Here is a 25853-nt window from a genome sequence, read left to right as displayed (position 1 = left end):
TGTGTTTAATATTCCTTGTAGAATCTGAAGACCCACCAACTTCATTCGTTTCTAGAATTCATCTCAACCCTGAACCCTGTTTTGGGAAGATTGGGTCTTTGGTTTTTGTTTTTTCTTTTTAAATTGGACTTTTTCCCCCCTTCTTTTCTGACTTCCTGGATATTCACGGATGTTCTCCCCTTTCCCCAAGAGATTAGGACTTAGGGAAGTTTTTTTTTTTTTTTTTTTTTTTTGTTTCTTTGGAATCTGCGATACCTTTTTCCTTGATGTTGAAATTTGAGCTGATACTAACTCATAAGATCTGGGAGAGTGAGGGACAGGGCATGGAAGAACAGACTGGTCCTGAGCCAAGGTGACCTGGCTTCTAATTCTCACTCTGCTGTTCTGTGCCTCCGGGCAAGTTGCCTAACCTCTCTGACATCTGTTTCATCTTAAAACTGGAGAGGTGATTATTTGATAGGTTTTCGGAAAAATTAAAGGAGTTAATGACACATGTGAAAGTCCCTTAAACTTGCTAGGACTCAATAAATGCTGGTTCTTTCTCCTTGATGCTCCCCATCCCACCTCCAGTTTCCTCTTATGCTTGCCTCTTCTGGACTTGCACTCTGATGGCAGAGACTGATAAGAAAGAACAAAGGGCACATCTCTGGGACTCCCTCCAGGGCTGCATTAAAGGTGTCCATGATGTTGGTGAGCCTGTGTTTTCCTTTGATCTCTGGTGCGCTCCTTGCCCCAGCCTTTATTCTGTTTTAAGGACAGTTTGGGGCGTCATCCTGAGTTCTTTCACGGTGCTTAGTTAATGTTGAAACAACTCATTAATTATGAGCTTGTCCGCATGTCGTTAAATGCGTTCCTGAGGAACTGATTTCGTAGGGGTCAGAAGACAAAATAATGCTACCCGCTACTCCCAACCCCATTTCAGATATTAAATCAAAGGAAATGAGTTTTGAGAACATTTCAAGTCACCATGTTTGAGTCAGGTCATTTCACAAGCCCTCCTGTAGTTTTGGAATAGGAACTCTCCTGTTTGAAGGTCATGATGCTGTCCGTGGCCAGCAGACCCTCCCCAGCCTGTTGTGGACATCTTGTAGCCAGGCCCTGGGAGTGCCGGATGCCTGTCCCCGAAGCCGGGGCTTCACCTCTGCATGAAGACATGTGCTTTGCTGGGTCCGGCTGTGCTTCTGTCTGCATCTATGTGAAGTATTGTCACTCCTTCATGAATGGAGGAAGCATGGAAGGAGTTTAAAAGTCATTCTGGAGTCTTTAGAAACGTGGTTGTGAAGAAGAATAGACCCGTGAGCTACTTAACTCTGTCTGTTGCTGGGGTAAGTGGGTGTGCAGGTCCCTCCCAACCCCAGGAAAATACTTTATTGTCTAGTTAAAAATAACTACCTTTTCATTTATAACTGGAATTTCAACACAGATGATAATGTATTTGGAGTCCTCCCCCCCCCAGCCAAGAGTTATAACCTCAGGCTCTGTTTTGAAATTCCTAATCACTTCATTTCTGTATTAGTAAGATGGGCTAATAGTTCAACACAGTTGAGGGCATCAGAACTAACTCAGGAAGAGAGCCTAGCACTGTACCTGAAGTATAATGGTCACTCAAGACATAGTAAGGCATATTCTAAATTCAGTTTAAAGAAAAAAAGCACTTTGATTCTATGCAGGCAGCGTAGCACTGTATGAGAAGGAACCAATCGATTAAACACTTAGAAAGTTTTGAAAACCTCCTTTTAAATCCCAAGATATTGGCATTCATGTGATGGATGTCTGGAGGAAGATAAAAACAGTTGAATCTTTTTAGTGGAAGAAACAGAGATCCTTTCACAGGAAGTGGTACTTGAAAAATATTGCTGTAATTAAAATATACAAGGGAGTTAGTTTTCAGGAAATGTAATTTTCATGGCTTGAAGGAGCCTAACAGAGTTAGAAAAAAAAAAAGAAAAGAAAGAAAGAAAGAAGAAAGGAGCAGTCTCTCCTGGAAATTAGCATTACCCCCCCCCCCAGGTTTGAGATCTTTCACCTGGTGATAGAACTGATGAATGGCTCCTGGAACTCTGTGCTGTAACAGCACCTCCCCTCCGCACTCTGTTCCTTATTCATTTGTTAACATAGGCAACCGGCCACAGTAGGATTAGAAGTATCCTGATGTGGTACGCCTGGGTGGCTTGGCTAGGCGTCCAATTCTTGATCTCGACTCAGGTCACGATCTCATGGTTCGTGAGTTCTAGCCCCCACATGGGGAGCTCCGTGCTGACAATGTGGAGCCTGCTGGGGGCTCTCTCTCTGCCCCTCCCCCATTTGTGTGCACGCTTTCTCTCTTGCTCTTTCTCTCTTGCTCTCACTGTCTCTCCCTCCCTCTCCCTCTCTTCCAAAATAAATAAAAACTTAAAAAGTTTTATAGAAGTATCCCCATTTTGTCACCACTAACTTAATATCACATTTCAGTGGTTGCAGATATCCCCAAATATTATTACACTCCTCACTTCTTCACAGCGATGGCAGATAACACCTGCTCTTAGGTCTTGTTACCTGGTGTCTTGGTAAAGGGCATCCATTTTTGTATCACAATTAAAAACTAGCGTGATAACTAAATCTGAGTATAGTTTGCTTACTCTGAACTTTTTTGAGTTTCATTTGATGCATTTGGAAAAAAATTATTCAAACATCCCGGGATCACACTCATTTGCCAGTGGGGTCCATGGCATACAAAAAGTTCAGACCCCCTCCCCCCCCTTTTCTCCTGGGGTTTAAATTTTACCCTAACAGACTAAGACTGGGGAAGTGGCTCTCAGCTCTGCCTGCCCTTTAGAATCGTCTGGAGATTCTCGGTGCCCACGCCATATGACAGACCAATTAAGTTTGAACTTCTGGAGGTGGGACCTGACTGATTGCAGGTGAACCCAGTGTGCAGCTGAGGTTGAGAACCATTGGTCTGTGTGTTCAGATCAGCCATTCTACTTCTCTTTCCCTTCCTTCCTCATCTTTAAATAAGAAATTAAGTTTCACGCTCATGGCAGAAAATTCAAACAGCACAGAAGAGCGGAGCTCTCCCACTTTTCTAGAGAAAACTGTTGCTGACGAGTTTTGTGCATGAATAGTCATTACAGACCCACACATCCACACTTATATCCACAGTGGGATTGTATGTACATGTTATACCATACAGACAAACGTTACACATTGTTTTCATTTCTATCACAGAGAGCTCTCGTTACAGTTTCTGATCTAGGTTAGTCCCGGGGATTAAAATTCTCTTTAAGACTTTGGTGTTTTTGATTTGCCTAAAACTTGGGAGCCTGATCCCTGTAGGCCTGGTTCAGGAGTAATTTGGAGACCGTGAATCCTTATTTCCTTCTTTTAAGAACCAGTGCAGTGGAGAGGAAAGAACAGCATTGGCCCATCTGGGGTGTGGGGCTCGGGACACGTTGTTTATCCATGGAAACTTCTTTGAATCTGTGTGCTCATCTGTCAGTTGGAGACAAAGAATGCCTCCTCACAGGGCTGTTGTGAAATGTGTACAAGGTCCATGACAGGTAGCTATTATCATTATCCTCCTTGCTGATTGTATTCCCCAGAGGAGGTTGAAATGTTCCTTGGGTGCCACAGAGTTCTTTTTCCTGTTAGTGTGCAGGCTGTGCAAAGCACAGGGGAAGTTAAAAAAAAAAATCCCCATATACCTACTACAGAGGGTCTGAAGGCCCTACCCCTGTATCTCAGGGTTGCTGTCCTCTGGTTGGATTAGGAGTTAGGTTCAAGGAGTTAGGTTCAAGGATTTGCCTTATTAGCACTTTTTAGCCTAGTGCATATACCAGGTTAACAAGCCCACATCTCTGCATTTCATCTCACTTGTAATTTATGTTCGGAGTGAGAGGCAATATCAGAGCTCGGCAGGAAACAGAATTCACCCCACACGGTTTGAATGAAGACTAATGACAGGAACAGTCAGTCACAGAGGTGCTGGCCAGATACCACGAGGCACCCAGGGACTCACAGCAGTGGAAGACCAATATCAACCCTAGGGCTGAGGAGGCAAGAGGAGAAATAGGTTTGCCAGAGCCCAGTGAGATCTAGAATTGGAAAGGGGCTGCCCAGCAAGGGCTGTACTCAGGAAGAAGGGTGCGCATAGATGTGGCATCCCCAGAGTGATGGGGCTTGGAAGGAGCCTTCACCTCTCTCATCCTTTCTCCAGCTTTCCACAGGGCCTCTGGGGAGTTGCCCTAGTGAGAAGGCCAGCAGGCAGGGCTGCCCGCGTAGTAGAGTCTACATCTGTTGGCGGTCAGGGCACAGAATAGGTCTGAGAATAGTTTGGGACCGGGCAAACCGTAAGCACGTAATCAGCACGGAGCTGTTAGACATCGAATTTGAGTGAAGTGGCTTCCAGAGAACTAAGTACTTAGATCGGGCACCATAAAATTACCTTCCCTTGGCCTCGTAGGTTTTGGATGGCAGCTTGCTTATCGTTTTCTTAAAAGAACACAACAAGGCCATTGAGGCAGAAGGAGGAAGAGCTTCACTTAGTGAAAAGCAAACCCTTGAATCAAGATCTGTCCTATTCTTCTGCGCTCAGAGAAGCTGTCCATGTAAATTATCCCCTAGTTCATGGCTGCCACAGGGCCGGCAATATACCAAAGACATGAAGTTCCAGTCGAGGAGATGTTAATCTGGAAATTCCCTCTGTTGTCCCTCCTGACACCCATGCCTGGAGGTTTCTAGTAGTCATCTCTGGTAGCTAGGGAATCATACGGGTGCTAGAGTTGGGCTCTTCCGCTCTACAGGTTGCATCTGAGTGCAGAGACTGGGCTTCTTCTGTCATTTGAGCCTTCCGATATAAAAAGTGAGCAAATGTATATTAAGATTAGAAACACCATAGGGAATCTTAAATGTTTACCTAGGAGAACTGAATGCTTTTTAACACAGGGAAACATAATACAACTTAATCATGCTTCTTGGAAGATAATTATAGGAGTTACAAATATGTGGAGACAGTGCACTATAGGTGGCATGGTCTGGTAATGAGATATCAGTTCAAAGTTACATGACTAAATGCCTTCTGTTTCAACTCCATTGTATCTCTGGGAGGCTCTGTGACTTCCACATGTTGCAAGTCTGGATCTGAGGCTGCTGTAAATTGGGCTCTTGCCAAACCTACACCCCTCTCTCTCCATGTTCTATGTCCTTTGATTCTCGTTGCCGCTCTGCCTTCTCTGACTCAGGTTTGGAAAGAGTCGAGGTTGGACTGTGTCTGCATTTTGCATAATTATCTGGCTGACAGAGCATGAGGAAGTGAACCTTGCAGGAACTTCACTTCCGTGGGGACAACTCTCCCTTCTGTCTCCAGATGTTGACTTTTTTAGATCACTGCTAGTCCACAGAGACCTTGGTGGAGGAAAAGAAATGAAGTAAATGTATAATCAATGTCTTTTTATTGTTTCTAATAATGAGCTCTCTATTGAAAGATGTGGGGCTAGAGACTTGGCTGATGAACACGGTGAACTATGTTTTATCTCCAAGTTACATGCAGTTGTGATTGAGACTGTCTTAGTTTTATTTTACTTATTTGTTTTTCATATTTATTTATTTTTGAGAGAGAGAGGGAGACAAGACAGGAGCAAGGGAGGGACAGAGAGAGAGAGAGACTCAGAATCTAAAGCAGGATCCAGGCTCTGAGCTGTAAGCACAGAGCTCAACGCAGGGCTCAAACTCCTGAACCTCGAGATCATGACCTGAGCTGAAGTCAGATACTCAACCGACTGAGCCACCCAGGCGCCCCTAGACTCTCTTAGTTTAAAAACTTTTTTTTAAATGTTTTATTTATTTATGTGAGAGAGAGAGAGAGAGAGCGAGCATGAGCAGGGGAGGATCAGAGAGAGAGGGAGACATAGAATCTGAAACAGGCTCCAGGCTCTGAGCTGGCAGTCAGCAGAGCCCGACGCGGGGCTCAAACCCACAAACCATGAGACCATGACCTGAGCCGAAGTCGGATGCTTAACCGACTGAGCCACCCAGGCACCCCTCTTAGTTTTAAAAGCATGAACGGTTCTCTGACTCCAGCTATAGATCAGCAGTGCATTAATAAAGTAGGGCAGTGGTTTGCAGCATCACTTATATAAGGACTGAAGGAGCATGTTAAAAAGGCAGGTCTCAGGCCTTTCCCCCATTTCAGTCCCAAGGCACGGACCCCCACCCCAGCCGACCCCCTCAGGCAGTTCAAGAAACAGCCTTAGAAACACTACAACATAGGACTTTGACCCTCTTTAGCCTTTTTATGTATGTATATATGTATTTATTTTTTAATGTTTATTTTTGAGAGAAAGAGACAGAGCTGGAGTAGGGGAGGGGGAGAGAGAGAGGGAGGAGACGCAGAATCTGAAGCAGAATCCGAAGCAAGTTCCAGGCTCTGAGCTGTAAGTGCAGGGCTTGAACCCATGAACCGTGAGATCATGACCTGAGACAAAGTCAGAGACAACTGACTGAGCCACCCAGGTGTCCCCCCCGCCCCCCCTTAAGCCTTTTTAAAGGTGCTGATGCTTGATCAGATATTTGGCCTTTTTTTTTTTTTTTTTCGAATCAGCATTGTAAAATTACACTGCACCTTCCTCCACACCACACTTTTTTGTTTCGTTTTGACCCCCTGAACTTCACACAGCCTGTCATTGGCAGGACAGATGCACAGGGACTAATTTCCCTGGAGAGGGAGCCTGCTGTCACATGGTGGGAGATGCTGTCTTATTTAAAAACAGAGAAATAAAACCCTCCTTTGAACCCAGTGGCCTCCCTGAAGAGGTCAGAAAAGTAATCCAGTGGCGTGTGTTTGTTTCAAGCCTCTGCTATTGTTAATCCTGTTACAAATGATAATGCTTTCCATTTACAGGCTGGCTGTCTCGGAGGAGTTTTATGTATCGCATACTAGACCCTGCTGGGTGATTAAGCCACTCACTCGGCATCTTACAGGCCACTCGAGGACTGTTTGCTCAGGGCCGACTTGCGTGCTTCTTGGAGCGTTTGCGGAGCAGCTCGTTTGCAGGTGGTTATGGCTCCTCGGGAAGGGAGTGGCACCCAGGCCTAAGGCTTTGGGGGTTGAGGCCCAGAGAGATGGGGTTCTCCTTCCGATCCTGTCCCTCTATCTTGCCTGCATCATTAGAAGCTTCTTGTGCGGCCCTGGCAGGACTGTGGCTTTCTTTTTAAGGTCTGGTATCCTATAGGGGAAAAATACAGGAGCCCTCAGGAAACAAGAGGTGGTTGCCTCAATAAATAAGAGGAAGACCTAGCATTTTCCACTCACTCCGTGTTAAAGCTTCAACCTAGGAAGACAGAGACCTGCTGGCTAATTAAGGCAGTGAGGGTAAGGAGGAAGAATATGGGACACATGAATGCTGGGGGAGTGGACAGATATGCAAGAGAAAGCTTCTGAGGGGCGGTTTGCCCACTTGTGTAGCGTTTTAAGACAGAGCCCTTCAAAGCTCTGACATCCATGTGGCCCGTTTGGAACTGAGGTAAGGAGGCTGTGACTGATTTACCTAAGGAACTGCCCACCCTTCCCCCAGGCTCCACCCTTGATCTGCCCTCCTGCGTCAGCACGTGCCAGGCGGCGGGCGGAAGCAGGGCCCCTTTGGGGAGAGTGGAAGCCCAGCAGAGCCCGCATTCCACCTGTCACGGGAGACAGGAAACCCAGCGGCCCCACCGGGCGGTTGGCGTGTCCCCACAGCCAGCACAGATCTGTCAGCGGCTCTGATTCTCAGGCTCTGTAAGATGACCCTTTCATCTGAAGTCGGCCAGCACTGATCACACCCCTCAGACTCTAAAAAATTTTTTTTCTCATGTTTATTCATTTTGGAGAGTGAGACAGAGCACGAGCAGGGGAGGGAGGGGCAGGTAGGGAGACTCAGAATCCAAAGCAGGCTCCAGACTCTCAGCACAGAGCCCGATGCGGGGCTCAAACTCACGAACTGTGAGATCATGACCTGAGCCGAAGTCGGATGCTCGAGTCAACTGAGCCACCCAGGTGCCCCAACACCCCTCAGATTCTCAATCTAGCCCAGGAAAATGGCTGAATAGCAGCTCTCTCCAAGACCCATACATTTTACCAAGTCATAGGTGGGTCTTTTGCAAGCCACTTTGACAAATGTGCTGTCCTACCCTCGTTAATGAGGTGTGAGGCAATCAGGGCAGTTAAATGAAACTCCTTGCTCAAGTGCGAGCAAGAAGCTTCTTCTTACATCTATGTTTGATTCTGATCAGTGTTTTTGAGGGTCCTGCGTGAGGCTGTCTGACCATTTGTGACCTTTCCTGGTGAGTAACAGCATCCTTTCGAAACAAGGAAGGGCTTTTTCCTCAAAATGCTAAAGTTTAGGAATAGCAGTGGCTCAGATCGAAGAGGCCGAGTGTGATATTTCTGTCACAATGGTAGCCCTGTGTTTTGGGTTAGTCCCACAGGACGGGGAGCCCTCTTTTCAGCCCTTAGTCTAATTCTGTGATGGGAGATGCAGGGATGGGTGAGGGCGTGTACTGACTTTGTTCGGGACTTTTAGAACTTGTCAGACAGCCTCTGGGAGAAGCCATTCTTTCTCTGCTGCCTGGGCACTCCTGTGCTTAGACGGCTGTCTCCACCACCGCCCTGGCCCACGTCACTGCCATTTCTTGCCTAGACGATGCAGTGGCCTCTGCTTACTTCTATATACACAGCATCCACAGAGAACTTTTGGAAATGCAAACCCGGATGCTGCCATCAGCGCACCACTTCCCTCTCCTACCGAGAGGCAGCTGTGAGGCAGGAGAGCTTGCATGCCGAATGGTTCAGCTCTGTTCTAATTTTTGACTACCTGGGTGACACAGAGCAACTTAATTAACCTCTGTCCTCATCTGTGAAGTGCAGATGATGATGATATGAGAACCTGCGTGTGAGTGGTTGTTAAGGATTACATGTTTATGTGGAGTATTTAGACCAGTGCTGAATGTTATGTTTATTGTCAGTATTCTGCCTAAAATTCAGGGGCATCTTTATAACCTTAGATTCCATCTCATAACTTTAAAAAATTTTTTTAAATGTTTTTGTTTATTTTTGAGAGAGACAGAGCACTAGTTGGGGAGTGGCAGAGAGAGAGGGAGACACAGAATCCAAAGCAGGTTCCAGGGTCTGAGCTGTCAGCACAGAGCCCAATGTAGGGCTCAAACCCATGAACCACGAGATCATGACCGACAAAGTCGGGTGCTCAACCGACTGAGCCAGCCAGACGCCCCTCCATCTCATACTCTTGGTGAAGCCTATGTGGTACAGCGTGATCCTAGGCCAGGCAACTTCCCTAGGGCAGTTACTCCTACCTCCTTCTGAGTTTTCTACCCACCCCGGCTTCTCTAAAGCATCAAGCTCTCTTCTTCCCCAGGGCCTTTGCACAAGCTTGTCCTCTATCAAGAATGTTTGCTTCCTTCCCTCTATTCTTGGCCAACTCCTGCTCCTCTTCCTATGCCAGCCTGATTATTCCTTCCTTCAGGAGGCCTCCCTGGATCACAGAGGTGAAAATAGGTCCCCACCATTCTCTGTGGTGCCTCCTTACCCCCATTCTTTTCTTTCATAGTGTCTGCCACGGTTTGTAATTCTGTTTTCATCTGTATGTAGGGTTGCTTGATTTTCAAGCTCTCCTGTGCTTTAAGCTCCAGGAAGCCAAGGATGGGCCCCTAGCACCCAGCACAAGCTAGGCTGGTGGCCTGCGCTGCTCCTTACCTCAGTTGGACTGTGAGCTTCTTTCCTGGACCCACTGTTGTTATACGACATGGTGTTTATTCGTAGACACCTTTCCAAATACCATTTCCAGGTCATAGGTCGGCATGGGTCCGGTGCATAGAGCTTAGTGGTTCTCAAACAATAGCCTGTGTTAGTCACACCTGGAGGGCTTGTTAGGGCTCAGACTGTGGAGCCCACCCCCACAGTTTCTGATTCTGTAAGCCTGGTGTGGGGCCTTAGAAGTTGCATTTCTTTTATTTTTATTTTTTGAAGTTTATTTATTTTGAGGGAGAGGGAGAGAGAAAATGTGAGCGGAGGAAGGGTAGTGAGAATCCGAAAGAGTCTCCACACTGTCTGTGCAGAGCCCAGCACAGGGTAGAACTCAAGGGCTGCGAGATCATGACCTGAGCCCAAATCAAGAGTCAGACACTCAACTGACTGAGCCACCCAGGCGCCCCTAGAATTTGCATTTCTGACAGGTTTCCGGGTGCTGCTGGTCTGGGAGCCACCCTTCGAAAACAACTGCTAGGGTGCCCAGAGGCGTGCTAGGTCATGCAGTGCCACCAAGGAAATAAAGGGCTAGGAGCAGAATGAACAAGCTTGATGGGGGCGCCCCAGGTGAATTTGCCTTAGCTCCCGCCCCCTCGCTCAGCATAGTGCTGTGCGAGGTTACCAGCCAGGTGGGAAAAGCTTTTCTTCCTGCTCCTTTTGCTCAGGTGCTCACATGCAGGGGCTCTATGGGTTTGAGGTTGGGGATCCCCCAGGAGAAGAACGTTTTAAAGGAGTTCGTTGTAATCGTGCTGTTACGACCCCAAAGCCAGGCCCCCGGTGGTTTGCTCGAGGCTAGACGTAGCACAGTTATTGATGGCAGTCCCTTCTGCGGCGTGTTCTTAGAGAAATGCGCCTTGTGAAGGACATTCCAGTGGGCCCTCTTGGGTCCCCTTCACTGTGAGAGTGACAAGAAAGCTCTTAGTTTCCGTGGTCCTAGAATAGGGAGGCACTTTCAGGGGCGTGATCTCCTTATTCATCATCACAGTCATCACGATGTGTTTATGGCTTTTGGGAGACGGGAGGGGGTGTTGCCGCAGCAGGACCTTTGGCGAACCGTACATCCAGGTTTGCTGTTGCTCCTCTGAGTGTGCCTTCAGGTAACTCGCCTCTCGGTTTTCCCTGTCCTATAAAATGGGGATGACAAGACAGGGCAGCTTACGGCGTAGGGGTGAACGCAAAGGAACCAAGTTTAAAAGCCTTGCCACTTCTTCAATGCTGTGACCCTGAGCAAGTGACTGATCACCCTCACCCTTCATCATATGGGAAGCAGAATGGTACTCACCTCTTCGGGTTCTTGGGAAGATAACATACTTGTGAGAGCTGGTGGAATCCAACACAATCCATAGTTGAGATAATGGCTTGGTACGGACATTGAATGCCGGGTTTTGAGAAATGCATCGTGGTTGTGTAAGATGTTCATGTTAGGGACTCTGGGCAGCATACAGGGAATCTGTACCATCTTGGCAACTTTTCAGCAATTCCAGAATTATTCCAAAAGGAAAAGTGTATTTTATCTTATTAACATGTATTTATTTATTTTTTAATTTTTTAAATTTCTTAAATGTTTTATTTATTTCTGAGAAAGAGAGAGACTGTGTGAGTAGGGGAGGGTCAGAGAGAGAGGGAGACACAGAATCTGAAACAGGCTCCAGGCTCTGAGCTAGCTGTCAGCACGGCACCCAGTGTAGGGCTTGAACCCACGAACTGTGAGGTCATGACCTGAGACGAAGTCAGACGCTTAACCGACTGAGCCACCCAGGCGCCCCAACATGTATTTATTTTTGAGAGACAGAGTGCAAACAGGGAAGGGGCAGAGAGAGAGGGAGACACAGAATCCGAAGCAGGCTCCAGGCTGTGAGTTGTCAGCACAGAGCTGGACGCGGGGCTCAAACCCATGAACCGTGAGATCATGACCTGAGCTGAAGTTGGATGCTTAACCGACTGAGCCACCCAGGCGCCCCAAGGAAAAGTGTATTTTAAAAAATGTTTGTGGAGCATCCAGGAAGGTGCTTTTAATAAGACCTCAATAGACGGTGTCCATTACTATAGTTACTACTACTGATATCTTGAAGGGTCATTTTAACCAATGTGTGTTGTCTGGCTGACTACTGTACAAATGGTAAATTAGAGGGCACCTGGGTGGTGCATTCGGTTAAGCATCTGACTTTGGCTCAGGTTTGGTTTGTGAGCTCCAGCCCTCCTGTGGGCAAACCCCACTTCTCCCCCTCCCTCTCCCTCTCTCTCTCTCTCTCTGCCCCCTCGTAGGATTCTCTCTCTCTCCCCCTTTCTCCACCCTAACTCACTTGCACACTCTCACTCCAAAACAAAACAAAAAACCCCACAAATGGTGTACTTTATACACCACTATAATAAATTGCTAGCCAGTAGCTTTAAACAACACAAATTTGTTAACTTATGGTTCTGGAGATCAGAAGTCCAAAATAGGTCTCTTGGAGCTACAGAAAGGTTGTCAGCAGGACTCCATGTTTCCTGGAGGCTTTGGGGGAGACCCTTTCTCCCAGCTGCTAGCGGCAGCCCTGTATTCTGTGGCTCATCACTCCATCTTCGAAGCTAGTAAGCAAATCACTTTGACTTCTGGCACCACCCTGACTTCTGCTTCTCTCACTCTGACCCTCCCGGCTCCTGTTTATAAGGACCTTGTGATTACCTTTGGTGCGTTTGGATAACCCAGGAGCATCTTCTCCTTTTACGATCCTTAACTTAATCATATCAGCAAAGGCCCTTTCACCTTGTCAGGTGACATGTTCATAGGTCCTGGGGGTTGGGACAGAGACGTCTGTGGGGGACCATTCTGCCCGCTGCAAGTGGTACCCGTCTTTGATTTCCTTTGGTGGAGTTAGTGCCTGGGGGCAGAGACAGGAGCTTTGCTCTCTGGCTGTTTCCCTTGGAGGGCTGAGCTCTATGTGGGTGGCTGTGGAGGGTTCAGGTTGCTGCTTAATGTCTGGTGGATGTGTGTGCTGTACAGCTGAGCATAACGTTGCTGAATGACCATAGGGTTCCTGTTCTTCAGCTGTGGGCTTGATACTTTTGGGCACAGAAATGGGGACACCAGATACGTCTTAGCAAATTGTGCTAAGGTATGTTCTGTTGAGTCTGAAAACTGATAACCCCTAACCCCTTATAAGCACAGACTATGGGTCATAGATGAGGCTTGATGTCCCACCCCCTTAGTTCCTTGTTCAAGGCCATATTCCTACCGCTTCTCTTCCTCTTTACCCACCCCTCTGTCTACTGGGCTGCCCATCGTGGTAGCCACTAGCCACGTGTGCTAGCCACTTGTGTGCGGCTGTTGAGTACTTGAAATTCAACTCCTCTGAATTGAGCTCTGCTGGAAATGTAACATACACATTGAATGTTGTGCGGTGAATGTGCTAAGCACTAATCTAGGGAAATAAAGATGCTCATCGAGTTGTGAAGACTTGGTGTGAAGAAAGGAATATGAACAAGTTCATTAACGATTAGTATCAATTACATATTTTGCAATAATATTTTGTCTATATTGGGTTAAATACATTATCAAAATGAATGTCACCTGCTCCTTGTTACTTTGTAATGTGGCTTGGAGAATATTTAGATTTACGTATGTGGCTCTCATTATATTTCTTTTGGACACTGCTGGCCTAAATCCTATTGATTATCTATGTGTCTGTGTGTGTGTCTGTTATTTCTGCCCTTGTCATATAAAAGGCTTCCCCAGAACTACCCTCTCTTTCCTTCCCTTCCTCCCTCCTTCTACCCTTTAGTCTTTTTCTCTTCCTTCTCTCTCTGTTTCTCACTCCACACTCCTTTTCTGTTCGCTTGCAAGGAGCCTGCTAAGTGAATCCGTGGAGACAGGAGTGTTAACTCATTTGAATCGTGACAAGGTTGCTCAGAGAGAAAACCGGCTGGTGCTTTACTCTGGCTCATGAAGTTGGGAAGTTAATCACTATTTGTAGCTCATCTTCTTATTCTTCCCTCCTAGAAGATTCTGGGTTTGTTTATCTGTTTTGTTTTGGTTGGGGAGTGGTGGGATTTTTTTTTTTTTTTAAGAGCTCCCTCCTTCTCTCAACTGTGCCTTGAAACTTGCTGCTCTGGAGAAGGGCAGTGATCCTGGGCTTGCAAAGGAATCATCTGGGTAGTGAAAGTGCAGATTCCGGAGCTCTGTATTGCTGTTTTGCCCAGAATGAGTCTGGATTTACATCCAAAAAATTGGTAAACACGTGTGCCTGACTGGTTTCCTGGTACAGCCCGGCCTCATGTGGTGTGCCTCAGTTTCCACTCCTGCAAATGCCCACTGGCTTGCCAGAGCCACTGGCGGGAAAGGCTGATGAGGAGGGGCAGCAGCTGTTCCTGGGGGTGGGGTGGGGGGAGGGGTCGGCCAGTGTCATGGACACAGCTGGCCCTCCCTGTGCCCTGGCACCCAGCACCTGACGATGGCTTGTCACACCTAAGACGTCATTCTTGGTTAGCACTCAAGTGAAAGGTCAGCGAGGGGCCAGCACAGAGGTGATGCGCGAGAGCTCCATGGTTAGACAGTTGGGGTTCATGTCCTTGGCTGTGCGGCCTGCCAGCTGGGCGACTGTGTGGTTGTCCGGCCTCTGTGTCGCAGTTCCCTCTTGGGCACGTGGTTGTAGTCCCCGCACGGGGCGGTCTGGGAAGCTGCACGGGAGCCTGGGCGGGTGGGTGAACCCCCGGTGATGCTGGCCGCCGCTCTGCCGCAGGCAGCCTTCGCTGCTGTTCTCTGGTACTTCTGGGGAAGGCCAGGCCCCGGCTGCCCGGGAGGGCGCAGCTGCCTTCATGGTTTGAGCAAGCCGCACCTGCAAGCCCTCGGATGGATGTGGCGGGGAAGACAGGGAAGAAGGGGCAGCTGGGGCTGGCGAGGAGGCTCAGGGAGCTGCCTGGAGTATTTGCACGTGCTTAGTGAGTTTGCGGCGCTTCAGAGAGGTGGAGGCCCTTGGGAGGCAGCCCGCTCACTCGATCACTCGCCTTGAATTCTGAAAAGCTCCCCCCTCGTCCCAGGGCCTGTGTCAAGGGAGAAGCTTCTCTCTGCACCAGGGGACTTGGTAGGTGAGAGCCTCTGTGTCCCAGCAAGTCCAGTGCATTGAGGAGCCTGCTGGGCCCTGCCCTAGTGGGGGAGCCACGGGAAGGAGGTAAAGTCATTTTCCAGCTCTGTGCAGTAAAGCCGTGGCCGAGAGGACACAAATTTATGGTGGGAGCCTGGTTACCTGGGAACTCCTCTAACTTCTGAGCACTAGCCTCCTGCCCTTCCTCTGCCCTCCAGCGGTTGAGAGCTGGATCAAGGATTCCACCACCTCCCACCCCCAGTGCCCCATGGGCCCCCGGACAGGAGCTTGGAGGAGCAGAAAGAAACTAAGTAGCACCGGGGCCTAGGTAAGGGGAGAATGGGAGCTTCCGGCCTCTCTTTGCTCTGACTGCCCCTCTGAGTTCCCAAAACCTTGCAAATGGATCCGAAAAAGTTTTATATTTCTTCCCATTGAAGGGTCTGCTTCTGGCTGGGACTGCCTTTGGTGAGGTTTGTAACATTGTATCCACTGGAATATTTTGTGTCCTGTGGATTTTTTCTCTCTGCACTTGGGGCTCTTTTTTGTTAGACTGGTTTCAATCACAGATCAGTTTTTCAAAAAGTAACCAACAGTAGCAATGTGTTTTCCTTTCAAGAATGGCCCTTGCTACTGTTATGTGTAAATATGAGCGGCTGTGAATATTTAGAGATTGGCAAAGCTATAAAAATGAGGATGCACATATTAGCCTTGAGGAAATGAGTCTCCTTGCAGCACTCAGTGTGATTTTTATGCATTCCCTGTGTGAGGACCCAGGAGGCGGGGCTTGTCAGCCAAAGGCCGGCCTGGTTTATGAGCTTAAAGAATGTGACCGGAAGGAGATGACAGATGTGAGCAAGGAGCACAGGTTTTGTTTTTTTTTTTTTTCTTTTCCAGTTGTGTTTTGTTTGAATTAAAATCCTATTTAGTAAATACCACTAACTGAGCTGCCCACTATGTACTGGGAACTTCAGATATAGTCCCTCATTTAATCCTTACACTGACTCTTGGAGATTGATTATCTCATTTTAGGGATCAATATACTGTAGCTTAGTGGTTGAATAGTTTCCCAGAGGTCCCACAGCCACGACCTGAATAGAGTTGGGATTTGAACACAGGTGATTTGTATCCTTGTAGCCATGTTGTTTCTACTATGCTACATGTTCTCCTCCTTTTGAAAAATGTTTATTTTTGAGAGAGCCTGAGCAGGGGAAGGAGCAGAGAGAGTGAGGGATAGAGAATATGAATCAGGCCCCGTGGTGACGGCAGAAAGCCTGAGGAGTGGCACAAATTCACAAACCATGAGATCACGACCTGAGTCGTTCAAAGTCGAATGCCTAACCACTGAGCACTCAGGTACCCCTCCATGCCCTCTTAAGGAGGCTTACTAATACAAGGAGAAAGAGAGGTAGAGTAACATTTATTGAACATCTGGTGGGTGCTGGCTGCTTTGCTAAGTGCTTTACGGTTGTCTCTTGAGCCGTCAGCACTCGTGAGGGGACTGTTATTACCTGCGTTTCACAGAAGGCGAAAGGGAGGTGTTGAGGTGTTAAGTGCCTTGCCAGGTAAATGGTGGAGCTGGAATTCCTAAGGCAGAGGCAGCATGAGTCCAGAGTCCAGGCTCCTTCCACCATCATGGAGCCTCCCTGGGCATATGGTGAGGAAGTTGTGTATTGAAGGGATCCTAGTGGTCTGAGAATCCAGCCAGAGTAATGGGCTGACAAGCATGCCCTGGAGCTCTTTTCGGTGGATTATCTGATGTCTGAGAAATGTCGATTTTGTGTAAGATTCTGGGTCCAACATGCTCCTCAGAGATCGGGAAAAGCAGGATGTGCCTTGCTCTCAAGGAGCTAACATTCGGATTTTGAGTGTCAGCACACACAGGAGCGGTCAGTGCTTGAGGTCTGGGAAAGTTTCCCAGAGTAGGTGTTTGTGTTGTGGGAAGGGGAAGGGTATGGTGGATGTGTTGGGGGTGGAGAAGACGTGAGGGGGACAGGGAGAAAAGAGACTAGTGGGCCTGCCAGCCCTTCCTGATAGAGGATGGCCGATGAGGCCAGGGTTTGAGCTTAAGCTACCTTGTGACATGGTGTGGGGGGTGTTCGAGGTACATCTGGCAGGTTATCAGGAATGGATTGAGGGGGAGGAGGATGAGACTGGAGAAGGTCCACCAGGTGCCAAGCTATTGTCATGAGCCACAGAGCAGGAAAGGGTTAATGCTGGAGCTTTCTTTAGGTCTTGTAATTCAGTGGGCAAAAGTGAGTGATGCCCAGAAAACGGGCAGGGGTGGGCCTTACTGATGTAGCTGGGGTGGGAGCTCAGAGGAGAGAGGAACATTTATCCAGGATCAGATGACTTTCATAGGCTCTAAGAGAGGAATGTATTAGTTTATCTCCCCTTCACTCCATAGGAATGAATTGATTTGCATTTTTATTAGAAAACTCTTCACCTTGATTTCTTCTCCTAGCTCTACAAAGTTCCCATTCATTACTTTATCATCATGGTGAGAGAAGCCCAGATGTGATCTTGAGTGTGGGACTGTCAAGAGGAATTACCTGAAGGAGTTGGCAGTGAAGGTGAAGTGTAGACTTGGGTCCACCACGTTATAACCCATGCTGGCAGCCATGGAGCCTGGCTTGTCTTGGGCGAATTGCCCAGATAGCAGGGAAGGTGGGAGAGGAAAGCAATGAAGAACTGACCAAAGGAAGAGCTACTACTACTGCTACTGCAGCGTACTTGTAGGTTGTAGTCATCAAAGGTCAGATCAGCGACCTTGATGTTTATCTGTGTTCTGTACCCCAGGCTTTCTAATCTAATAGTAACCAACAGTATGTTTTCGGATCTTGGCCTAGATTAGAGCTGTACCCAGAGTTTCTCAAGGTTTTAATTCCTGGAAATCTTTGAAGTAATTCCTTCCAGGTCAGATGTCACCGAGGGGGACAGAGGCTCTCTTTCCTAGCCTGCTGTCAGACGGTCATTGTCACCAAAGGCTTGTCTCATTGCTATTGTCCAACTTTTAGTGATGCAGTTGGGAGAGAGTGATTTGAGAAGTGATTTCCTTGCATTGATTTATTTAATGATTAGAAACGAGACCAAATTTGGGAATTTTGTCTTGCCAACAAGGAATAGGGGAGATTAACTTCTCAAGGAGAGAGGGCTTCCATGAGGGTGTGCCTCAGGGACGCCCCTGTGTGAGTGGTTGTGTGTGTGACTGCCATTGCTGCTGGCTCTTTGCTGACCCAGAGTTGCGTCGAGTGGTTCTTCCCAAATGGAAGGGCTCATGATGATTGTTTCTGCTCATTACTCTTCTCCGAGGCCTGTCCACTTGCTTTATTTATTAGTCGACCAAATGACCTGACTTGTCAAGGAATGTTACTCCTTTGAGGATGAGCTCCAAAGACCCACACATGTGGCCACAGTTAGTCTGATGATGGGCTTGATGAGTTCTGTGGGGACGAGACTGCCCTTCTGCACCGTGCTGGTAGGGTATTAGATGAAAGGATGCTGTCTAGGAGTATCTCTGCACAGCACCACCCAGCAGTACTTTCTGCCGCGATGGAAATGTTACATATCTGAACTGCCCAATATGATAGCCACTAGCCGCACGTGGATATTGGACCCTTGAGATGTGGCTGGTGTGTCTGAAGAACTGAATTTTTAATTTTATTTTGTTGTGATTTAAGTTGGGCCACATGTAGTAAGTGGCTACCATATTGGACAGCCCTGCCTGAGACCATGACCAGAGATGACTTGGGTATAGGTCTCAGTTGGGTAGGCTTGTTTGAGTGGGGAGGGTTAAGACACTGCATACTAGAGGGGACATTAATAGCATGGAATTGTGACACTGTCTTTAAATGTTGAGATGAAAACAAGACTTAGGTCAGTTGGAGCTAGAGTAGGCAGGGAAGTTTCTTAGAGGAGGATGGCATGTTTGTAGCTTTCAGGTCTTCTGGAATATTGTCTAGGCAGCCATAAATGTTCTATTTACTCATGCTTTGGGGAAGGAGTGTGGTATGGAAGACCCCAGGCTTGGGAGCTTAACAGATCTATGTGAAGATGGTGGTCATTTAAGCAAGCTAAAGCCTTAGTTTCTTCACCTGCACATTGTGTATAATTGTACCTCAAACAGCTGTAGTTATGTTAACTTATACAAAGTACCTAGTGTCTTGGTACCTAGCAGGTTCTCATTTAAAGTAGGCATTATTATAGGAGATAGGATTAGCATACATGTGCATATTAAAACTACATGTTGAGCCTATGTGTATGCTCCTTAAATCCTCTGAGGAAGGAGACCTGTCTCTCAATACCTATTGAGCTAGGAGTCTTGAAACTGTTGTAGAGAGTTTAGAAAGGACAAGGGTGTGAAGAGCCAAGTAATACACAGAGGGACCCTTGGAAAATTGAGAGTTGTAGTGTGATAAATCACTTCATCTCCTGAGTCAGTGGTAAGGGCACAGGTTTATTGGTGCACCTTGCAGTCTTCAGAACTCCGGCCTTTACTCTACCCTCCCTTCTGGAGGAGTAGTCCCTGGAGTTTACAGCTTAAACACTCCGGGGTTTCTAGGCATTTATTTGCATGGCAGCTTAAACACCTCCTGGAGACGATTCCAATATCATTTCCTTATCTGCATTCTCTGTTTACTTGAACATGAGGTTGATTTAGTATCTTACAAGAACTGAACACTGTCTTCCAGACATCATTAATCTAACCTTTCTTATCCAGCATAAGTGTGAAATTAATCAAAAAGGAAAGGGAAATTAATAATATGCTGGTATTCACAATTCATCAGGAGACCTCGCAGCAAGTATGAAATTAACTTCTCCAAATTAATACACAAATCAACAAATTAAAGGTAGGGAAAAGGATTATTTATTATTTAGGAAATGCTCCTTAATGCTTCCTGCTTTGATAATTAGTTAGATGATGGGTAGTGTCTGGTAATAAGACCGTTGAATGTTGTGAAGTTACCTTGGCACGATAGAGTGCATTAAAGAAACTCCACCCCTTTCCCCCCTCCCATATTTCATTTAGATAAATGAGATACGCTGGATGCCTAATGTGTACTTGTTTCATGTCAATTGGAAAAGGTGTGCCCAAACACTTGAGTTTTGATCTCTATTTACAGTAAGCTAAATTTGATCCTGGGTTCTGTGTTTCCTTGTTATGACATGTGGTATGATCACTTTCAAAGGATACTTTATTGTGAACACATTATGGGAAAGAATGGAGTGTTATAATTATAACTCTCTATTACGGCTTTTGCTGAGCTTGATAAAGGACAAGCTTTTGTTACTGAATTGTTCCTGTAATTACAGCAGAAATAACAGGCAGCAGTCACCTTCCATTATGGGTGGGAAAGAAGGATCCTTCCTATTTAAGTGATCACATAAGGTGCTGAATGAATCATCATCAGCCTCATCGTGAGGAATTAAAAATAAAAGGAACAGCTGACATCATCCCATAGCAGGTTTTATGGATGTGAGAAATGCCAGATAGTTGGAGGAAAAGAGCTGTGTGTGGTGATTCCCCAGCCCATATGGAAGTGGTTCTTAAACTTGAGCTAGCACCTGAGTCTCCTGGGCCCCAGCCTAGCATCTCTATTTCAGGAGGGGCGTGGTGAGGTCTGAGATTCTGCATTGCCACCTTCGCAGATGCTGATGATCTTGCTGGTGTGAGACAGTGTGTTGAGAACCTATTTAGGCCAAAGGACAGAAACAGGTGTAATTTGGGAAAGTTAAGCAACTGAGTTCTAAGATTAATTCTTTAGCGCCTGTTAAATTAATCTTGATACAAATACAGATTACTCTCAGGGAGGGGAAGCAAGCTTTGTCAAGGGCTTCTGCTCTTCCTGGCTTAGTGAGTGAGCCTTAACGAACAGGTGCAAAAGGAGATAAGTGGTGTCCTGGCCCACTGTTCTCCTGTCTTGGTAAAATCTTAGATACTTAAAAAAAATTTTTTTTTAATGTTTATTCATTTTTTGAGAGACAGAGCGTGAGTGGAGGAGGGGCAGAGAGAGGGGGAGACACAGAATCTGAAGCAGGCTCCAGGCTCTGAGCTGTCCACACAGAGCCCGATACGGGGCTCAAACCCACTGGGAGATCATGACTTGAGCGAAAGTCAGATGCTTAACCAACTGAGCCACCCAAGCGCCTCTAACCTTCCATCCTTCTTCAGTAACATTTCTTTTCTCTTCTTTCTTTTTTTTTAATTTACATCCAAGTTAGTTGGCATATAGTGCAACAATGATTTCAAGACTAGATTCCTGAAGCCCCTGACCCATTTAGCCCATCCCCCCTCCCACCACTCCTCCAGTAACCCTCTGTTTGTTCTCTGTATTTAAGAGTCTCTTACGTTTTTGTTCCCCTCCCTGTGTTTATATTATTTTTGCTTCCCCTCCCTTATGTTCATCTGTTTTGTATCTTAAAGTCCTCATATGAGTGAAGTCCTTATATTTGTCTTTCTCTAATTTCGTTTAGCATTATACCCTCTAGTTCCAGCCACGTAGTTGCAAATGGTAAGATTTCATTCTTTTTGATGGCTGAGTAATGCTCTATTGTATATGTACACATACTACATCTTCTTTATCCATTCATCTGTTGATGGACATTTGAGCTGTTTCCATACTTTGACTGTGGTTGACAGTGCTGCTATTCAATAAACATTTCTGAGGCAAGACTGCTGGATGGAGGTGATGTGTTTGGAATGACTGCCGGCTGAGCCTCTTCTCCCCAGTTGCACCAGTGCATGGCTCTCTGGTATTGCTCAGAGATCGTTGACACATACACAAATGTTAATGCCGCGAAGGCTAGGTGTATGCTGTAGACCCTGTAACGATTTTGATGTGAAAGATTTTGATTTAAAAAATAACCAAACTCGGGCCACTCGATTAAGCTTCCGACTCTTGGTTTCAGCTCAGGTCATGGTCTCCCTGTGTCATTGCGGAGTCTGCTTGGGATTCTCTCTCTGGCCCTCCCCTGATGGTACTCTCTCTCCCTCTTTCAAAATGAATACTTAAAAAAAATAACCAAACTCAGACATTTTCCATCAGAAAATGATGCATGTTCTTTCATGAGGTTCCTCAGGGGTGGAGCAGTTGGTTCGTCTTAGAATCTTTGTGGGCAGTGAGCTTGAGGATGGCTCTGTGCAGCATGGTTTTGATTTTTTTTCCTCCCTCCTCCTCTCCCCTCTCTCCTTCCCTCCCTCCCTGCTGAACTATTTCAGTTTTACAATTCTCTGCTGACAGATTCCAGGAATATCAGAAACATGCAGCATGTATCTGTTAAAGGACATGTCCCCCCCACCCCATTTCTTTTATTAAGGAGTATTAGAGAGGGAACATACTAGCTTTATCAGAAGCACATAGATCTATTTCTAAAATGCTTTTTACTTTTTTCTTCTTCAAGGTGAAGTGGCTACAAGTAATGTGTTACATTTGAATGAACAGGCTTGTAATTCAATTGGGTTTATCTTCTCTTGCAAACTCCTTAGTTTTTAGTAATAGAGCTACCTGTTTTTAAAATTGTGTGTATACATATACTTGGAACTGTGTGTGTATATTAATGCAGTCTAGTCCGGAAGGCATTAGAACTGGTAAAAGCTTGGGTTTAATGCCTCCTGAGATTTGGAGAAGCTCCATCATTGCAAAAGGCAGCCTTACTCCTACTGAACTAATAATGGATGGATTTGGATCACATGCGATCGTATAATTTTTTTTTAGCTAAATGCCTTTGGGTGTTGAGGTGATTGGGCCTCCCAGATGGCTATTTTTAGGCTATCTCTTTTTGGGAGTCGATGTTGAAAGGCAGCTGGGTTCCAAAAGGGGAGAAGCAAAGTCCATAGAAAGTCTATGTCAACCTGTTTGCAATAGATCGAGCTGTTAAAGAGGAGGAACTTAACAATGTCTTTGTGCTTATGATTTCAGGAGTGACTACTGTTCTGAAGTGGACATTGGAGGAGGAAACATTAGGCCATGTGAGTACTGAAATAAGCAGATACTCATGTGGCCGAGCACAGACCCAGGACATTTGTCGTTTGGGAGGGAGAAGACCAAATAGTTGAGTCAGATGTTAGCATTTGGAAGTGTCACAATACAGACCTCTAATCCCAAAGGACTCCAATCCCGAGGGGATTTGCCACTCCAATCCTGAAGGGACGTCTCTGGCTCTCTGGTTAAGGCCTGGTGGAGCTTCATCTTTTGGGATGATTGGGCAAGGATATTTTCGCTGTTTAGAATTAGTCAAGTGACTGGACCAGAAGTCCATTGATCATTTTATTCAGTTGTTGATCATGGCCAGCGACCCTGACACGGAATGGGTGGCTTCATCAGAGCAGCCCAACCCAAACCTGACACCGAGGGTCATGATGGGAACAGAAGTCAAACCAATGAATTGGAGTATGATTCCTCAAGACTGCATAGTCTCAGAACTGACCGTATCAAGGAACCATTGCTCAAGAAGTACATGTTCCTAACTCCTCAGTTCTGAACGTATTTTATGGAGGAAGAAATTTGCTAAGTACTTCCTGATTTGAACTGCCTGAATAGCCCGTAGGGCTTAGAATCAGTGTCCAGGCTACCCTTGAGGATAAATGAGATGTTCAGCTTGGGAGCAAAGTATTTGGGTTTCACAGCCTGAGAGGATTTGGGTGTCAAGGTTATGGGGCTAACAAAATGAAACATTAAACATTCCTAATTCCTGTTTCTTTGATGTATGTGGGTCTTTGAACACGCTTTGTCTCTAACAACATCACAGGAAAAATAAATACCGCAGTGGGGAAAAAAACACCCCAGCAACTCACAAGCAGACGAGTGTCTGATAGGAATAAAAGCATTAACGTTAGAGCTAGAAAATCATGTGACCATGTGACTTTTATCAGAGGCTTCTCTCTAGCCGTCACCTTGAGGGTTTCTCCTGCCGGGAGAAACTGGAGAAACCAGAAGTGTTTCCTTCGGAACCTCAAAGGGATTCTGAATTTCTGAAGCTGTGGGATTTTGCCTAAGATGAAACAAGCATATTTAACCCACCCCCCCTCCCCCATGTACACACAGCACTTAATGGTAATGGGACTTCATTTCAGCAGCTGGACACCTGAACAGCATATCTTCAGGAGTGTGTTTGGAGAGGAGTGTACTGCTGACATATAAAGCATTTGGTTTACTGCCCTCTAAGACTCGGCAGGCAGGGCAGCTGGGGGCAGTGGGCTAACATCCTGAGACCTGGAACTGGGTCTCCGGTCCCCGATTCCCAGTTGCTGTGGCTTATGCTGTGGGAAGGATGAAGATCTTTTCTGCCTTTCCTGTGCTGTGAATCCCCACCCCACCCCCCTCGCCATGTCCGTGCATGCCCTTCCCTCCTGCTCTCAGCTGTGCGCCGTGTGGGGTTGACAGCCTTCGTGGAGCAGGCAGACGTGTTGGCATCGTGTGGCACTCCTGGGCTATGTCTATCTGCCACCAAATATGTTGTCACATTCCCTTTTGAGCCTGCCATACCTAGCTGCCTTTGGGGGCGGGGGGAAACCTGTTGGCTCCTTTGGGAATATCTACTGAAAGAGCAGCTGTCTGTCAGCCTCCTCCGGAGCCGTCGAATTGGGCTACTGTCAACCTGTTGTTGGAAGGTTCCCAACACAGCAGACGTGGCTGTCACTGACATTTATAACTGGGAACCCATATCACAGATGAGTTTGCGTTTCTTTATTTTTCTTAAATTTTATTTATTCATTTATTGAGGGAGAGAGAGTGCACAAGCAGGGGAGGGGCAGGTGGAGAGAGGGGGAGAGAGGGGGAGAGAGGGGGAGAGAGAATATCCCAATCAGGCTCTGCACTGTCAGTGCTGAGCCCGATGTGGGGCTAGAACGCACGAACTGTGAGATCATGGCTTGAGCCGAAACCAAGAGCTGGACTCTTAATCAACGGAGACACCCAGGTGCCGGAGTTTGCATTTCTTATGATCCTTTTAAATAGCCTTCAGACTAGGAAGCACATGGCTTCACACACTTAGGCAGCTCTCAGGAAGGTGAGAATAGTTGGGTCTTCATGAAGGCAGAGAGGCAGATCAGCGTTCTCCCCACACCATCTCCATGCTGACTGAAGAAGTAGTTATCCTGGCTTTCTGCTTATGTTTATGTGTGACCATGTGAGTCAGTTTAGGTCAGGCCCTTAAGAACAAATAACTCTCTAACTCTGATTATGGCAGAGCTTGTGAAAAGAAAGGAGAATTGAAGTCAGAAAAGGCTTTTCAGGGCCACCTGGGTGGCTCAGTTGGTTAAGTGTCTGACTTGAGCTCAGAGGATGATCTCATGGTTGGTGAGTTCGAGTCCTACACCAGACTCACTACCGTCAGTGCAGAGCCTGCCTCGGATCTTCTGTTCCCCACTCTGTCCCTGCCCTGCTCACGTTCTCTCTTTCTGTCTCAAAAACAAGCAAACGTTTAAAAACAAAACCTTAACAAAAAAGGCTTTTCAGATGGGTCTTGTAGACCCCATACCTGGTTTTTCTAATGTCCTAATTTTTCAAAGAACCACCTTCTAGCTTTCATTTCTTAAGACCTGACCAGAAGAGAAGGACACAGTATTTGTGGTACAAATAAACTCCAGAGCCACGCCAGCAGATCTTGTGAACACATACAGCCAAAGAAAGTGAAGAAGGTGTGAAGTGGAATCAGATTGTGTTTTACCTACTGTGGGTCTGCATAGACTGTGAATTCCTTGAGGGCTAGGATTGGCCTTATTGTGCTCATGGCACCATTACTTGTATAGAACCTGGCCCGTGGCAGCACTGGGAGCTGAACGAATGAGTCTAAAGAGGGAAAGGTTTTGGTAAAAAAAAAAAAAATTGTATTCTGCTACTATAGACATTGAAGTATGTTCATCATCAAATCCAGATTATGGGATTTAAAGTTAATGATGTTTTCCTGTTGGTCTCAAAGATGAATAATCTTGGAAGAGGTGGGGGCTTAGATGGCAGGCTGAGATGTGATTAAAATGAAACCCCTTCACTGCCTATGCTCTGAGTTCTTTCTGCGGT

General features: G+C 46.6%; 1 protein-coding gene across 5 annotated transcripts in view; it reads left to right on the top strand.

Moving 5' to 3' along the window:
- Positions 1-25853, top strand: part of MGAT5 (alpha-1,6-mannosylglycoprotein 6-beta-N-acetylglucosaminyltransferase) — a 330034-nt gene that overhangs the window by 23214 nt on the left and 280967 nt on the right. For all 5 annotated transcript variants that reach the window (XM_039229960.1, XM_039229959.1, XM_039229962.1 and 2 more), the window contains one exon: positions 22755-22804. The gene's annotated coding sequence lies outside the window, so the exon portion shown is untranslated. The remainder of the gene's footprint in view (positions 1-22754; positions 22805-25853) is intronic.

The sequence above is a fragment of the Hyaena hyaena genome, unplaced genomic scaffold (assembly GCF_003009895.1).
Source record: "Hyaena hyaena isolate Hyena2069 unplaced genomic scaffold, ASM300989v1 scaffold_41, whole genome shotgun sequence".
In the NCBI taxonomy this organism is placed as follows: Eukaryota; Metazoa; Chordata; class Mammalia; order Carnivora; family Hyaenidae; genus Hyaena; species Hyaena hyaena.
The sequence above is the reverse complement of the archived record's forward strand: the minus strand, read 5'-3'. Positions and strand labels throughout refer to the sequence as shown.